This window comes from Herpailurus yagouaroundi, unplaced genomic scaffold (genome assembly GCF_014898765.1).
Source record: "Herpailurus yagouaroundi ecotype Mexico unplaced genomic scaffold, PumYag 28, whole genome shotgun sequence".
Taxonomy (NCBI): Eukaryota; Metazoa; Chordata; class Mammalia; order Carnivora; family Felidae; genus Herpailurus; species Herpailurus yagouaroundi.
The window spans coordinates 96,986,028-96,993,692 of record NW_024412376.1 but is presented as its reverse complement, the minus strand read 5'-3'; positions in this window follow the sequence as shown (position 1 = coordinate 96,993,692).

Below are 7,665 nucleotides of genomic sequence, written 5' to 3'. Positions count from 1 at the left end.
TATTTGGGTTGTTTCCAGTTTCTGACAATTATGGATAAAGCCACTGCAAATATTTTCATATATGTTTTTCATTTTCCTGGGTAAATACCTAGAAGTAAAATTGCTGAGTCATCTGATAAGTGTGTGTTTAATGTTACAGGAACAATCAGTTTTCCAAGTGGCTCTACCATGTTTGCACTCCTACCAGCAATATGGGACAGTTCTGGTTGTTCTGTGTTCTTAGAGACACTTAGAATTTGTTTGTTTGTCTTTTATCTATTACAATAAGTGTGTAGTACCCTCTCATCTGGAGTTTAATTTATATGTCCCTAAGGACCAATGATGTGGAGCACATTCTCGTGTCTTCAGTTGCTATTCATATAACTTTGGTGAAGTGCCTGCTTAAATCTTTTAAGTACTGTGTAGTTTAATCCATGAAAAATAAATCTGGTTTTTAGCCCCAGAATTTCTATGTTCAAATTTTTTCTGAGTTTCAAGTGTACATTTTTACACGTGAATAAAAACAAAACCTTTGAAGGAGATCCTTTCACCTCTCTCCAAAATGTAACTCTAAGCGGGAATACACATTCATATAACTTTCACATTCATATAGTTTGCAAAAAGAAACATTTCAAGGTATTTAACCACCAGTGCAGCACAGACACTGATCAATCAGGGAGTACACCAGCCCTAGACTAACAGCATAGCTGTACCAAGATACATGAACAAATAGTAGCCCTGAGTGACCCAATGCATCAAAATCTTCAAAATATGTATGTTTTTTGAGATGTAAATTCCATATCTAATAATTTATTATAAGGAAATAATCAAGATATATATTTATACACATATACATACCTACATATACATGTACATTCAATACAGTGTTGTGATATAAGAATGTTGAGGGGTGTCTAAGTGGCTCAGTCAGTTAAGCATCCGACTCTTGATTTCAGCTCAGGGCGTGTGATCTCACAGTTTGTGAGATTGAGCCCCACATTGGGCTGCACACTGATAGCACAGCACAGGAGCCTGCTTGAGATTCTCTTTCTCTCTGCCCCTCCCCCACATGTATTCCCTTTCTCTCACTCGCTCTCTCCTTTTCTCTCTCTCAAATTAAACAAATAAGCATTAAAAAAAAAAAGAATGCTGAACATAATCTAATAGTATGGCATTGTTGAAATAAAACATAATGTGTCCATATAATGGAGCATCATTTAAAATGGTATGAGTCTACTTATACAAAAAGAAATATTGATGATAAATCACTATGAGAAAAATCAGATCACAAAAGATATTATTGAATGTTTCTATTTGTTTAAGAATGTATATACATATGACTGTGCATTTGAAAACACAGAGTTAGCACTCATTATCTCTGAATAAGTGTAATAAATGGTGCTTCCTGTTTGTATTTCTGATTTTCTATAATGAATATTGCTTTTGTGATGGAGATGGAGGAAGGAATAAAAGCAAAGCATTACAGACAGCTATAAACATCATATTTAATTATTAATAGTGATGGATGAATCATCAAGAAAAAGTTAAAATGTGTTTGGTATATTTATTAAAGAAAGCAGATTCATATTAAATATTAAACTATTCTATTTAGTTGAGTAAGTTTCATTCGTTTAGAGAAAACTTCATTCCTCAACAATGTCAGATAAAGGAGATGGGGTGCATTTGTGTGTGCATATTTGCATGTACACACCATGAATGTGTACGTGCCTGTCTATGTGTTTTACAAAGTAAACCTGGGACTCCCTAGGCTTGTTCACTTAGTCAGAGAGAATATCTGACCTAGATAAGGTCATGTTCTGATTCATCCTAAAGCCTCCACAAGAATTGCTAAAATATCCTTATTATTTTGCTACAGGCCTTGAGTTCACAAAGGAACTCATGCTTTGACAGTTTCTTCCCTTGGTTTGAGTCAAAAGACCTACTTTTTTTACATTACAGTTACAGAAACCTTTTAGCCACAAAGCACGTGTCCCAAAAACATGCTATTTCGCAAAAGAATTTTCAGGCTTCAAACTGTAGCTTTCCTAGTTCATATGGTTGTATGGATTTCTTTTCACTGAAAGCTACAAAGGTAATGCCCAGAGGACTTTACCTTCTTTATCTTTTTTTAATAATCCCAGACCTACTGACTACTAGAGCACAGAACGAGCATTTTCCTAAACAGAGGGTACTTTCCAAGTCATTCAAAAGCACTGTACTTTCCAAAGCAATCTTAAGCAAGGTAACAGCAATCTGATATAACATAAAGACTCTAATAATTTAGAAAACATGGACTAAGGTGTCAACCAGATCAGAGGCATCACCCAAACTAGAGGACAAGGAAAATCAGAAGAGAAGACAAAGAGCACTCAAGGAACATTCTGGTTCCCTGTATCGTACCCATTGAAGGCTCTTCTGGAGCTTTCTGGTATTTTATTAATGAATAGAAACGGTTGTAAATTCCACCAGGAGCTTGAAAAAAAATGTATTTCTAGGGACACAAAAGGAGGTCTCTACGAGTTATTAAAATATGGAGACAAAAATCAAACACGCTCAACAAAAATTGTCACATTCCCTGGGAAATGCTAATGGAAACCAAATCAGACTCTGACTCTTCCAGAGTAAAACTAATGCTTTGGTTTTCCATTTTATCCTTGATCAGTTAATCACTAAAAGAAGAAGCATTAGTGGCATTTTTCAAATAAAATGACAACTAGAATAGGAGCACTAGCAGATATATTTGTTCTAATTTGAGTTGACTATAGTAGAACTCGTTGCAATAATAACCCGCATAATGTTATTTTTAAGTTCATCCAAATTCTTAAAATATTTCTATCTTTTTTCATATTAATTTTCTTTAACTTTCTATTTAAAAAATTTTTAATGTATTAGAAATACAGATAAGTTGGGATGCCTGGGTGGCTCAGTCAATAAGCATCTGACTTCAGCTCAGGTCATGATCTCATGGTTCATGAGTTCAAGTCCCACATCAGGTGAGCATGAGTCCCATTTCTCCCTTTCTCTTTCTCTCTCTCTCTTTCTCTCTGCCTCTTTCTGTCTCTCTCCCTCTGTCTCTCCTGGGATTCTCTCTCTCTGTCTCTGTCCCTCCCTCACTTGCACCCTCAAGAAAGAAAGAAAGAAAAGAAAAGAAAGAAAGAAAGAAAGAAAGAAAGAAAGAAAGAAAGAAAAAAGCTAATTTAAAGCTCAAAACAACTACCGGATAAGTATCATTGCTGTCTCTGTGTCAAAGCAAAGAAAATTAAAACACTTGGAGATTAATTAGCTTTCCTAAAGGTACACATAATTAAGTATTAATATTAAGCTATATTTGCTTTGAATCTTTTGTTCTTTTTGGAAATAAAATATTACACACAGATGAAGTCTCTGTTTTATCCCTCACTGATTCAATTACTCCTTACATCTCCAGAAGGAATCACTACCCTAAAGAAGTTGTGTACCTTTCTATTATAATATTTTATTTTTATTACACATATATATCCATAAACAACATGTAGAATTATTTTCTGTATATTATTCTACATCTTTTTTTATCTATGTTTTTATGATCCTGCCACTTTAAATCATATAAATCAATGCATTCATTTAACTTCATTATAGTGTTCCATTATATTAATATACCACAATTTAATTATTCCTTTTCCTAATGACAGATATTTAGGATGTTTCAAACTTTTTCAATATTGAAACAATGCCACTGAACCGACATCCAGTTTCTAGGCAGGCATGTAAGGAGCTAGGAAATTGGCAGTCCATTCTAACTACAAGTAAAAAACTGAAAATCAACAACTCTTCTTAGAATCATCAAAGAAGTGAGGTCATAGGGCAAACTGCTGGTCCCCAAATTGGAGAGATGAATACAAAGAATCACAATTTACCAAAGCAGAAATACACAAGCAGAAATCCCCACTAGGAATCAATGCCAGGACAGAAAAACCTGTACTGTAATTGAATTTCTGGAGAAATAGTGTGGACAAGTCCAAGAGTTAAAACTCCAGGGAGAGCCATTTTAGGGAACCCCACACTTTTATACACTTTAGCTTTAAGACCTTTACCAAGTTCTCACTGTGAATACTGGAAGAAAACCCTCTTGTGCTTCTGGCAGGAGGAGGAGTAAAGTAACCATTTTGAAATTACCAGAGCATTTTGTTCTTTTTAACAAATGTACCCTCAGAAGAAATTATTTTACCAGACTTTGAACTACTGGGGTTTTATCATAGTCTAATATACTTAGGCAAAGGGACTATAGCCACTCAACCCCAACTCCAGTTCCTCTAGTCATCCTACCCCACCTAAGGCAGGAGGAAAGGCTGAGATGCACTTGTGAAGTTGACAGACCAGGGGTGCAGTTTCACTAAATGACTGAGACCTAATCATAGGATTATAGGAAACTTCCCCTCCCCCACACCTTACTACCCTACTGCTAAAGGTCTATTTACAAGAATTCCGTTTAACCAGTATATCATGTTCAGCTTTTTAAAAGGTAACAAACACAATTTGAAGGGAATGAACAAGCATCAGAACCAGATTCAGATATGGCAGGAATGTTGGAATTATTAGACTATGGATTTATGATGAATATGCTAAGAGCTAAGAATAAACAAAATCCAAGAATAGATGGGTAATATAAGCGGAGAGATAGAAATTCTAACAAAGTATCAAGTATCACACAATGACTCTAGCTATCATCTTATTTGAAAAATGCCACTAATGCTTCTCCTTTTAGTGGTTAACTGACCAAGGATAAAATGGAAAAACAACCCATTAGTTTTATTTTTTCTGGAGGAGTCAGAGACTGAATAGGTTTCCATTAGCATTTCCCAAGGCATGTGACAATTTTTGTTGAGTCTGTTTAATTTTTGTCTCCATACTCTAATAACTCACAAGGAGACTTCCTTTTGTGTCTCTTGATTGAAATAAAAGTTACTTTACTTTGAAAAGTATCCAAAATGAAATGCTACAAATCAAAAACACTTTAAGAAATGAAGAATGCCTTTGATGGTCTCATTAGTAGAATACACATAGCTGAGGGAAAATTTTCTGAGCTTGAGGATATGTCAATAGAAACTGAAAAGCAGGGCATGAAAACAGACACTCAGATCAATGGAAGAGAATAGAGAACCCAGTAATGGACCAAATGTATGGCCAACAAATCTTTGACAAAGCAGGAAAGAATATCAAATGGAATAAAGAGAGTCTCTTCAGCAAATGGTGTTGAGAAAATTGGACAGCGACATGCAGAAAAATGAACCTGGACCACTTCCTTACACCATACACAAAAATAAACTCAAAATGGATGAAAGACCTAAATGTATGACAGGAAGTCATCAAAATCCTAAAGGAGAAAGCAAGCAAAAACCTGTTTGAGCTCAGCCACAGAAACTTCTTACTCAACTCATCTCCAGAGGCAAGGGAAACAAAAGTAAAAATGAACTATTGGGACCTCATCAAAATAAAAATCTCCTGCACAGCAAACGAAATGATCAGCGAAACTGAAAGGCACCCATGGAATGAGAGAAGATATTTGCAAATGATGTATCAGATAAACAGTTAGTATCCAAGATCTATAGAGAACTTATCAAACTTATCAAAACCCAAAAAACAAATAATCCAGTGAAGAAATGGGAACAAGACATGAATAGACACTTCTCCAAAGAAGTCATCCAGATGGCCAACTGACACATGAAAAAATGCTCAACATCACTCATCATCAGGAAAATACAAATCAAAACCACAATGAGATACCACCTTACACCTGTAAGAATGGCTAACACTAACAACTCAGGCAACGACAGATGTTGGCGAGGATGCAGAGAAAGAAGATCTTTTTTGCACTGTTGGTAGAAATGCAAACTGGTACAGCCACTCTGGAAAACAGTCTGGAGGTTCCCCCCAAAACTAAAAATAGAACTACCCCACGACCCAGCAATTGCACTACTAGGTATTCATCCAAAGGATACAGAATGCTGATTCGAAGGGGCCCATGCACCCCAATGTTTATAGCAGCACTATCAACAATAGCCAAAGTATGGAAAGAGCCCAAATGCCCATCGATGGATGAATGGATAAAGAAGATGTGGTATAGATACACAATGGAGTATTACTCGGCAATCAAAAAGAATGAAATCTTGCCATTTGCAGTTACATGGATGAACTTGAGGGTATCATGCTAAGCGAAATTAGTCAAAGAAAGATAACTATCATATGACTTCACTCATATGAGGACTTTAAGACACAAAACAAATGAACAGAAGGGAAGGGAAGCAAAAATAATATAAAAACAGGGAGGGGGACAGAACATAAGAGGCTCATACATAGAGAACAAACAGAGAGTTGACAGAGGGGTTGTGGGAGGGAGGATGGGCTAAATGGGTAAGGGGCGTTAAGGAATCTACTCCTGAAATCATTGTTGCACCATATGCTAACTAACTTGGATGTAAATTTAAAAATAAATAAATTGTTATTAATAAAAAAAAGAAACTGAAAAGTAAAGATTAAAAAACTTAAAAAAAAAACAGAACAGAACATTTGAGAACTGGGGACAACTACAAAATGTACAACATGCATATAATGGGAATACCAGAAGGAGAACAAAGACAGAAAGGAACAAAAGCAATATTAGAAGCAATGATGATTGAGAATTTCCCCAAATTAATGTCTGACACCCAATGATAGCTCCAGGAAGCTCAGAGAATAGTGGCCAAGATAAATGCCAAAAAATAAACAAACAAAATTCATACCTAAGTATATCATATTCAAAACAGAAAATTAAAGATAAAGAAAAAAATCTTGTTATCTGTCCATTATATTTCAATTTAAAAATAAAATTAAAAAATCTTAAAAGAAGCCAGCAGATAAAACACTTTGCCTATGGAGAGGAACACAGCTAAGAATTACATCTGACTTCTCTTCAGAAACCACACAAGCAAAAAGAGAGTGCAGTGAAGTATTTCAAGTGTTAAGAGGGAAAACCACCAAAATAGAATTCTGTGTCCTGTGAAATTATTTTCAAAAGTGAAGGAGAAATACTTTCTGACAAAAATAAAAAATGAGGAAATATGTTGCTAGTAGATCTGATTTGCAAGAAACGTTAAAAGAAGTTCTTCGGAGAGAAGGAAAATGATATGTTAGCCACAGATCTATAGAAAGAAAGGAAGAATAGTGGAGAAGGAATAAATGAACATAAATAAAAGTTTTGTTTTTCTTAATCTTAGTGAACCTAACAGACAACAGTTTGTTCAAAATAATAATAGCAACAATATTTTCAATGATTATTGTTTCTGTATAAGTGAAATGATGTCAGCAATGATACAAGGGATGGGAGGGAGGAATTAGGAATACTTGATATATTAGAGCTCTTCAGAGAAACAGAACCAATAGAAGATATACACAGACACAAAAACAGACACACACATACACACACAACACACACACACAATGAGGGATTGGCTCACACAATTATGGAGGTTATGAAATCTTAGGATCTGTCATGTGCAAGCTGAAGATCCAGGAAAGTCTATGGTGTAATTCAGTCTGAGCTCTTAAGGCCTGGGAGCTAGTGTAGCCAATTGTGTAAATCCCAACTGAGGATAGTAAAAGATGAGATGTGCTATCTTAGCTCAATCACTGAGGCAGGGGGAAAATGGGTAAATTCCTCCTTTCTTCAAC